The sequence below is a fragment of the Mustela erminea genome, chromosome 13 (assembly GCF_009829155.1).
Source record: "Mustela erminea isolate mMusErm1 chromosome 13, mMusErm1.Pri, whole genome shotgun sequence".
NCBI lineage: Eukaryota > Metazoa > Chordata > Mammalia > Carnivora > Mustelidae > Mustela > Mustela erminea.
The window spans coordinates 14,456,527-14,467,138 of NC_045626.1; the positions used below are offsets into that span (position 1 = coordinate 14,456,527).

The window sequence follows — 10,612 nt, forward strand, 5'->3', positions numbered from 1 at the left end:
CTCTTCTCGGCTTGCAGATGGCTACCTTTTTATTGTGTCCTCATAGGTTTTTTTTCCTCTGTTCTTGTACGCTGTGGGGTGAAGGGGAAGAGGGGTATCTGGGCTATCTCTTCCTGTAGGGACAGCAGTTCTATAGGATTAGGGCCCCACCCTTAACACCTCATTTAACCTTAATTATTTCCCTGAAGTCCTTATCTCCAAACACAAGCACAATGGAGATTAGGATGTTAATATATGGACTTTAGGGGAAACAATTCAGTCCAAAACAACTCATTTTTAAGGGTTTATCAGCTCTGAGCATCTCAGAACCTGCCTTTGCTTATTCCAGTTTTCGTAATTATTTCTAGTTGGTCCTAACCATTATTTTATAGCCTTTAAATCACCGAAGGACAGAGATGGTTCTTCCCTTGGCGGTTTTTTTTTTCTTTCTCTCTTTTTTTCTTTTTTATTTACGTTGGTGGTTCTTTATGTTTTCTGGGAACACAAAATGGTGCGAGAATTCCTCTCCCATCCCTGCTACGAGGGAATGCAGAGCTTAGTTCATGTTCAAGAGTATCACTAAAGAAAAGGCCTCTAAATAGTCTTGACTGGTCATCCTTGTGATGAAGTTCTAGAACCTAAGTGAGGTTTGGTGGGCTGAGGTCCGGAGCCAATGACCAAGAAAGAATTCTTGAGATATCTTTGGTGCAAAATGGTGGTTTATTACAGCACGGGGACAAGACCCGTGGGCAGGAAGAGCTGCTGCCCTGCGTTGTGAGGGATGGCGGGTTATATACCTTGCGGTTGGGGGAAGGTGAGGGGAAGGGAGGGTTCAACGGAGTTTTCATATGTTAAGGAGGGCCTACGAAGTGCCTGGAGGAGGCCTTGCCCTTGTGGCTTGATCAATGTCCTCTTTAGGTCAGCCATTAACATCAAGATAGTTGGGAGATTCTTGGTGGGGTGTTATGATCCTGCTGTCATTTATATTCCCTTCTACCTCAGCCTCCTCCAGTTCCGTTTATGGTCGGGAGGGAGACATTAGGGCTTGAGGAACTGAGAGTTATTTGCCTCTGGAAATTTGTGCTATTGATAAGGTAACCTCCCTGTTTGTAGATCTCTAGGACATCTGTAGAGCAAGGGAGATTCCTGTTCTGCAGGATTGTGATCTCTGCAAGTGAACTATTTATCGTTTTATGGCAGTCAGGGCTGCCTGAGGGATGCTACACATATGACCGAGGGGGAGCGGATGGAGAGGGGGGTGCAAGGCGCCAGCTTTTGCTTTGTCTTCAGCCAACCTCGTGCTCCCTCATCACTTGTGTCTTTTTTGAGCATACACCCCTGACATATCTATTTATTCGCTCATTTAAAAATTACATACATATACTATAATCCTGCTATATTATATTGCAAGATACGCACAAAACATTTGAAAACAACCATAATAAACATCATTTTGAAGTTGAAAATAAAGAAAAGTTAGTTTGAATAATTGCTTCCTACATTTCCCTCTGGAGATCACTGTCCTCGGTTTAGGGTTGTAGTAGGAAAACCGAGGATGAATTTGGAACCACTAATCTTTAGATCCTGGTTCTTCTCTTATCCACTGTGTCTTCTCTTCTGAGTGGCTGAGTTTCAGCAAAAGACTCAGGAGCCCCCAGGTACCTCCAGCAGGCTGAGATTCTTGATAAGCTTTGGTCTGTTTAGGTACTGTAAAGTTTTTTCCGGCGAGATAAACACAACACCAGGCAAAGTGGGTGCAAGGCAAGATTTATTAAAAACACTCTCTGGCGAGGTTTCAGGGTTCAGGAGAAGGCGAGCCAGGAAAGTTGTGCCGGGAGGGGGTGGGCACCCTCGGGCGAGGTTCTGCGACTCTGGAAAGCAGAGTGGCGGAAGTCGCGCCCAAGGCAGGGAGGAGGGGGCTTTTAAGGGGTCTTGGGGAAAGCTCAGGGGTCTTTTGGCAAGTTTCCCTTATTTGGATATCCCGCCTGCTCATCGGGATCCCATTGGTCCACGGGAGCCCCGGGTGGGGGTCTCAGATTCCTGCTTGGGCCTTTGTTCTCCTGTCCGAGCTCAGGTCTTGTGGCGGGAACTTTCGCCATCTTTAGTAGCCCTTCCTGCCAGCCCAACAGGTACAAATATGTTTATTTTAGTGACGGATGTAAAGGATACTGTGCCTTCCAGTAGAAGGAGCTCAGGCAGGGGGAAGAGGGCTGGGAAGTTCTATATTACAGGAAGTTCTATATTACAGGAAGGGGGCCAGCATTTTTAGTTTAGTTTAGCATTTTAGTTTTAGTTTATTTTTAAAGAACTTACTTAGCATTTAAAGCCAAAGCTTACCCTTTCATTCTGAAAATTTTGCCAGAGCTCCTTGTCGTCACTGACAGCGAGGACGGCTCAGAAAGGAAAGTTAAATTTTATTTACTTGCAAATGAATCCGGGCCCAAGTGGATTGAAGATGCAAACTCAGTTTGAGGTCTAGTCACTTAGATGTGAATTAAAACACTCTCCCCAGGATAATAGATTTTCACCTCTAAGGAAGCCAGGGGGCAGAAGGGAAAAAAGCCAGAGCATCCAGGGCGACGTGTCTATTGTTATGCTAATGTGCCCTGAGCAGGTGTGAGCTGTACCTCTCAGCTGTGCCTTCCCTTCTATCAAGTTTTGGATGCTTGTGGCTGGATCACAGGGAAGGACCCAGGTAGGTTCTTCCTCTGGATGCTTAAAGACTATTTTTTAAAAAGGATAAAAATCACAACTCTCATACAGATATGAAAATGAACACATGGCTGAAGATGTTCTTTAACTCAAACTGGTGAGGTGTTACAATGGAAAAGTTCAGTGGAAGTTCAATGGAAAAGTTTTTTAAAAGTACTAATCTATGGAGTACAAGAATGTTAAAATGAATGTGTAGAAGCACCCCACCCAGCGTTTACATTAGAAGGGAAGTCCATGGAACCTCTAGGGACCAGACTGAATTTGTTTGTTTATAGCCAAGTGTTATTTTGCATTGCTAACAGTCATATGCAGTTCACAGTTGTAAAATAGCCCCGTTGGAGTCATATAACCCAAAAGAATCCTCTAGAATCTAGGCAATGCATAGTGTCCCATGAAAGCACAAAATACACCCCCCCCATCACTCCCCACCCCCAGCTTAACTCCGGGAGCCATCGTGCATGGTGCCCACTGTGTAGCACAGGGGCTGCTGGGCCCACTTTGGGCTCCCAGTGCCCGGTCTCCCCTCCTGTGCTGTTCTTTGGTGTCAACTGCTTGCCCCAAGCAGAGCACTCACACAAGGAGACATCCCCCCCATGCCTGACAAGCATAACATTTTGACTTCTCTTAGTTCCCGCTACCTCTGGGATACTTGAAAGAAGAGAGATGGGAGAAGGAGATGATGTCTGTCATTGCTTTTCTGTTTCTCTTGGTGACCTGTTCCTCCTCCAGAGCTCCAAGAGGGGCGTGGAGCAAGGAAGACAGGAACATGGTGCGACGTTGGGGACATCAGCAGTGCTGTTCTCGTGGTAAACAGGTCGAGGCATATATGTTAGGAAAGTGGTTTCATTTTAGTTAATTGATTTTTACTGCAGTTTCTACTGCATACTGGAGACATGAGTGAGGGCAATTTAATCTCTCTGAGCTTTGGTATTCGAAGCTGATAAAATGAAATGGTTGCAATAAAAATTTCAAGGTCACTTCCAGTTCTGAATATGTATGAATGTATTCCTATTGATCAGGTATCCTGGATCATACGTTCAGATATAGCAACTGACATTATTACTTTCATGGCTCTTTTCTTTATTGTTCTCATTGTTGAAAAATATTTTAAACAATTTATTTTATGAAATATTGCATAGGGTTGAACAGCACATTGGGAGAAGCTGAGCAGAAAGCTGGAAAGGGTTCATGTGTACTGTTTTTACATTGAAAAAGAGTGTCCAAATCAAATAGCCTAATATAATATCGGGAGGGGGCGCCTGGGTGGCTCAGTGGGTTGGGCCGCTGCCTTCGGCTCAGGTCATGATCTCAGGGTCCTGGGATCGAGTCCCGCATCGGGCTCTCTGCTCGGTGGGAAGCCTGCTTCCTCCTCTCTCTCTCTGCCTGCCTCTCTGCCTACTTGTGATCTCTCTCTGTCAAATAAATAAATAAAATCTTTAAAAAAATAATAATAATATTGGGAGGATGCTAGCTGTTAGTAGAAGTTTTATCATTTCAACATTGCTGTCTTCTCTGCCCTTTGTCTTCTCCACCCAGTCTCATAAATGTCTACTGCATTAATACTAATGTATTATTTTGGATGTGTTTCCGCCATTTTGTGACCCTCCAGAATGACATCTTAATAGGGTACCTGAGGGGGAGTGTGGAACTGGAGCAGTGTCCTTGCACACAGGCCTTGTGTGACATGCCTTATGAGTCACTGTTTCTGTTACTTTTACTTCCCGAATAAAAGTTTTTAAGTAATTAATTTAAAAAAATTTTTAAGATTTGTGTATTTGACAGTGAGAGAGGGAACACAGGAAGGGGGAGCGGGAGGGAGAAAAGCAGCCTTCCTGCCATGCAGGGAGCCTGATGCAGGGCTCAACCCCAAGACCCTGGGATCATGACCTGAACTGAAGGCAGGCACTTAATGAGTGAGCCACCAGGTGCCCCTAAAATTTTTTTTTTTAATTCTGAAAACACAGTAGCAGTTACCCTTTTTAAAGGGAAATTTATATTTGTAAAGGAAGTCTCCATTTTTAGGGGTATCTCCCTCTCTGTATCACTGTATCAGGAACAGAAGAATGGCTCTAAATTATAAGAGAATCTTCTTTTTTGGTCAGTAGAGAAAGCATTGATTTAAGTTTGAATAACAAACCTTACCTTTGTTTGCTGTGCTTTACCTAGTGACCTCCCCATAGCTGACGTTCCTCTCCACCATACTTCTCTTCTTTTGTCTTTAGCTGACCATGGTATTTAAGCTTGAGTTGTAAGCCACTGCTTAGAGATACTCATTTTTCTCTGGGTATCTCCTATGTATATATGAATTATACATTATAAAATTTTTCTCTTGCTAATCTGTCTTTTGTTATAGGGGCCAAGCTAAGAACTATGAAAGGTAGAAGTTAAGTTGTTTTCCTCCCCTACACATCAACAAGTCCACTAGGTTGTATGTAGCCTTTAAGCAAGTCCAGACTCAAACTAGAGCATTTTCTCATGACAGTGCACTAAGCTGACCTGTTGGCTGAGCCAGGCAAAGGACTCCAGGGTATCAAAGAAAGACTGTTGTTTGTTCCAACCCCAGCTCTCCTAACACAGGCCACATTTTCTTTATTTCGCTCTTCTGATTCAAATTTAAACACCAAATCTCCTTAAAGCTCCTTAGAATTGGCTGTCTCTGGCCATTAACTCTTCAGCATTTTGTCTGTGTTCAAAATTTTATCTTAAGGGGAACTCTCCAAGACATGATGAGGTTCATTCCTTCAGCAGCTTTTTCTCACCAGTTTTCTGTTTTCCTTAGGAGGAAGGTAGATTCCATTGCTCTCACGTAATAAAGCAGAAGATTTTACCTATTGGTCTTAGAGCGAACCAAAGCAAATTATAATGAGAAAAATATTTGAGAACTCACCTAAGAATTTTTTTGGGGGAAAAAACTTCTCTGAGAAAAGAGAATCTATACAACACAAACTGACTTCCTGGAAAGAAAATTGTTAATACTTTCTTCCTCCTCTATTTTTTTTTAAGATTTTATTTATTTATTTGACAGATAGAGATCACAAGTAGACAGAGAGGCAGGCAGAGAGAGGGGGAAGCAGGCTCCCTGCTGAGCAGAGAGCCCGATGCGGGGCTCAATCCTAGGACCCTGAGATCATGACCGGAGCCGAAGGCAGAGGCTTTAACCCACTGAGCCACACAGGTGCCCCTTCCTCCTCTATTTTAAGATTAGCGTTTTGAGGGGCACCTGGGTGGCTCAGTGGGTTAAGCTGCTGCCTTCGGCTCGGGTCATGATCTCAGGGTCCTGGGATCGAGTCCCGCGTCGGGCTCTATGCTCAGCAGGGAGCCTGCTTCCTCCTCTCTCTCTCTTTGCCTGCCTCTCTGCCTACTTGTGATCTCTCTCTGTCAAATAAATAAATAAAATCTTTAAAAAAAAAAAAAAGATTAGTGTTTTGACTATAGATTCAGCTCATGCCACAAAGGGCAAGACATGCTTTGGTTTTGTCTAATTCAAGTGTTGTCGGGAACAGAAAATAAAATTAGATACTGAAAAGGCGTCAATATCTTAATGGATGAGAAATGAATAAGTTCTTCTTGTGCAGGTATGTCTTATTCATCTTTATGCCCACTAAAACGACAAGCCTAGTCATTTGTACATGGTAAATGATTGATAAAGGTTTACTGAGCTGAATTATTGAAAACAGGAGAGTCTTGGGATTAGATGTGTGCTCTTGATCTTTAGAAACAATTTTCAAGGACAACCTTGAAGCATTTTGGGGAAAGTGTACTCATTCTTATTTTTAACTGTATTCCTGAAGGTTTGTACATGGTTATTTACTCAATGTGGCATAAAATACAAGGACATAGTTCATTTATCTTCTAATTTATTTAAATTAGTCTTAAGGAAAGCTTACTCAGCTTACACCATTATTAATAGATAAGTAATGCATTTGGAAAAGAGACTTAGATATTGGGGCTGGGAGATCTAGTTCAAACAGGTAGACATCTAACATTTTAGTGAGTATGGAGTACTGCAAATACTTGGCATTAGCCAGTTATAGAGTAAGTTTTAAAGATAGTGAAGTAGTGGAATGGCCAGTAGTCTTGAAGTAGTGGAATGGCCAGATCAGTGATTGGTTGTTTCTATGTCTCCTATCCAGAATAATTTTTCCTTCATTAAAGTTATGGCCAGTGAATCGCTGTGCTTCCTACAAAACTGGAAATAGCAGTGTGGGAGTCACGCCTGAATGAAGTACATAGCAACATAAGGCAGGTGATGTAGATTGATATATAGTATTTCTCCATTTAGAATTTATTTTAATTGTCTTTAGGGGAGAAAAGAGATGGTTTCTGGAAAAACAAGTAATTGCTCCCGCCACATGTGCTTTGGAAGTGCAGTGATACTCGCTGAGATAGCTCGTGAGCCCATGTTACACTTCAAGGCTGGAGTCCTGGCCCCTAACACAGCCTCAGATGGAAAAGAGGCTGAGATTAAATAAGGCTACAAAAGAGCTGACCATTGAGAATATCACCTTTGTATGTAAAATTTAGGTTCTTTAATAACACAGAATGTATGTTAGATCATTCTTGTGATCTATTGTGTCTCTATTCCCGGCCTTGATTTTAAACTTAGTATGTATGTACAGTTTTCAAAAATGAATCCCAACTTTGTAGCACTATTTCCTTTTCCTTTTTCCAAGACCCTTTTCATTCAGAAGAAAATGGATAAGGCACAGAGAAGCCTACTGTGGACTTGGAGGTGGGAAATACAGGGAAGGGGAAGGGAGTGTGTAGAGAGAGGGAAGATCCTAAAGTAATGTGGGCAAGGAGGAAGTGGGGGTGTACTGCCCAGAGATGGGAAAGCATCATCAGGCGAGAGGTCAAATTCAAAGTGTGGGCCCAGACCACTTGGGTTTTCACATATCCCAGCAAGTCTTGATCCTGGATGCAACCAAAAGTAGAACACTGTTCCTTGAGCTTTCCTTCTAGAATTTTTGGGTAAATCCAGATTTCCATCATATTTGGATCAGTCAATCCAGATTTCCATCAGTCTTATGGATCTGTCTTTGGGCAAGACAGATCACTTGGAAGAGTCTGGAGTTATCTATAGCTGAGGTCAATTTAAGTATTTCTGACAGGACAACAGATTTATTTGTTCTCACCTAGATGAGAGAAGGAAAGAAAAATCCCATTTTAATGCAAGATGCATATGTAAAAAGTTGTTCTTGAAGCAGGAGGCAACTCCCAAAGAGAAGCAAAGCCCAGTTTGACCTTTGTGCATCTCTTTTTGATTTTCTAACATTCCTAAAGGATCTTTTGGAAAGAAGGGGGTAATTCTTTAGCTGATTCAGAATCATTAGAGAAAATAATTTTAATAATAGTAATAATAAAAATATAACATTTAACCATTGCTAATATGAGCCAGAGACTGATCTAAGACATTAACTTCTGACTCCTCTACATAAACTTGTACAATTAGAAGGTGTGAATAGAGAAAAAAGGCAAGTAGTTGAGCAGCTTTGTTTTCTTCTTTAATTTGTTTTGCCAGAAATTTGGAAGAATCCTTTTCCAAAAATCTGAGAACTCAAATGTTTCTCAGAAGAGGTCCTGGCAAGGTCTAAATGGCACTCCTCTTTATGAACATTATAAAACAAGGTGTTTAATATAATAGCTGATGTAGTGAACCTGCCAAAGTTTTACTAATGTGCCAAAACATTTACCAGCAAGCCCTTAATTACTAATAACACCCCCTCTGGATTCATTCTGAAAGCAACTTACTCTGTCTCTTTCTTGTCCCTGTTTGCTATCTCCATTCTCAGCTAAGTAGAACACGGATTTTCTATCTTCTTGCATTGGAAGGGAAGAAGGATTAAGTAGGGGTGCACCGGAGAGATAAGGAGAATGAGAAGACTCCACCAGAGCAAGGGTGGTAGAACTAGAAACTTGGGTCATTTAACTTAAACAGACAAGATTAAGTGATCACATATAGGAAGAGCCTGAGTTGCATTTAAGTTAACTTTGGGGGCTCCGAATATGAGGCTAATTTGTGCATTAGTTTCCTATTACTGCTGTAAAAAATTACCACAAACTTGAAGACTACATTAGAGTTGATCATAAAAGATGCAGTTGCTAAATAACTCAAATAGGGGTGCCCGGGTGGCTTAGTTGGTTAAGTGTCCAACTGTCTCCTTTTTTTTTTTACTCACCAGTAAATTTTATTGTTTTCTTTGATTGACTTGAAAACTTTTCATCTTGATTTTTTTTCTGAAACTAAACAAGAAATGTATAGTTTTTATTTTAAAAAAATGCGCAAAGCAATGATGTTTTATAAATTGCCCTCTCAGGTGTTTCTTATCAGCCTGCTTCAAGGAAATCTATGTGTTGAATATCCTTGCTCGCAGTTTAGCCCATACCAAATGGTTGTTTAATACATTTAATACTCAATACATGAGCAGCAAACTGAACTGATCCTTCTGAAGAAAATATGGTTGAACAGCCAAGACCACTGGGTAGATGAAGAGAAGACCACACATCCTGAGCTCCCCAGGAGTAAGTGGAGGCTGCTGATAACAGGGTATGCAGTGTTACCAGACATCGCTGGTCCTAAACCGTTACTTCTGCTTTCCTTTGCCAGTAGGAATGCCATCCCCTTCATCCTCTGCTTTTATCCTCAGAATTTCATGTGGTCCTTTAGAGGCAGATGTTACCCAAAGTTCACATGCAACTCCAAAATTGCCACAAGCTTTCTTGTTTTTTTCACAGTGACCAAGATCAGAACTTGAGCCCATCGATATTACCATTTACACAGACTTTCTGATTTCAGAAGCAACTCCACTCTTTCTACAGCCCACTCAAAATTTGTCTTCACCATCTGGAGCCCTTCGGGAGTTGCTTCCTTGAAGTCACGACGTGACTGTGTATCTTTCTGTTGACTTCGATCTCCTGATGGCCAGAATCTCCAGGAATCATTGTCAATAACATCAGCAAGAACAATTTCTTTGGTGGTTACATCAACCTATTTTCCATCATCATATCAATCAGTGTAGAGTTCTGGGGCAACCAGGATTTCTCCGATCTACCAAAAATAACCTGTGTAGTGTGACTTCAGTCTGGCCTATATTGAGTCCAGCAAAGCAAAAATTTGCAGCAATTAGCTGTTCCTCAGACTACTGTGGCTCACCTATTGGTATCATCCTTGAAAAACAGCTCCACTAGGCGGGTAAGACTTACATCCCTCCTGGACATGAGGATTTCTTTTGAGAAAAGACCCAGTTGCTATTCTTCTACAAACCCATTCAACTGGAGTCATTTCACACTTAGGTGCAGTGAAAGCTGTCTCCGCACGTTCTCTGTGGAAAGCAGTTTTGATACCTGCTTCCTCTAACAACTGAAAAGTACAGCGGATAGTTTCATTTGAGATTGTAGCCTTTCCTTCCAGGTGATTCTTTCTGGATGCATTTCCTGCTGTAATCTGGTCCTTGGACTGTAGGAGAGCTTCTCCTGGACTATTTGGCAATTCATAGACTTCTTTTGTTTTACTCTCATAGAGGTTTTTTGTTTTTTGTTTTTTAACCAATATTCAGTACCTCAGCTGTCGCCATGATCATGCATGGGCAGGGGGCAGCAGCCTCACTGGGAGGAAAGGCAAGTCAAGACTCTGGAAAAGAGTGGTGAGAGGCTCCAAGGGTCCAACTCTTGATTTCAGCTAGGTCATGATCTCAGGGTTGTGAGATCGAGCCCTGTGTCAGGCTCTGTGCTCAGCACAGTGTCTGCTTAAGATTCTATTCCTCTCCCTCTGCCCCTCAGGCCCCACCCCCCTCGGCCCCACTCTCACTCTCTCTCAAAGTAAGTAAGTAAGTAAGTAAATAAATAAATAAATAAATAACAATAAAAAATAAAACAACTCAGATATATTCTCTCAGAGTCCTGGAGATCAGAAGTCTTAAAT

The 10,612-nt window shown here is 41.9% G+C and overlaps 1 pseudogene; it reads right to left on the bottom strand.

Annotated features, from left to right (window-relative positions):
- The window catches only part of LOC116571464, a 46,321-nt pseudogene extending 36,035 nt beyond the window's left edge, over positions 1 to 10,286 (bottom strand).
- Positions 10,287 to 10,612: the final 326 nt, after the last annotated feature.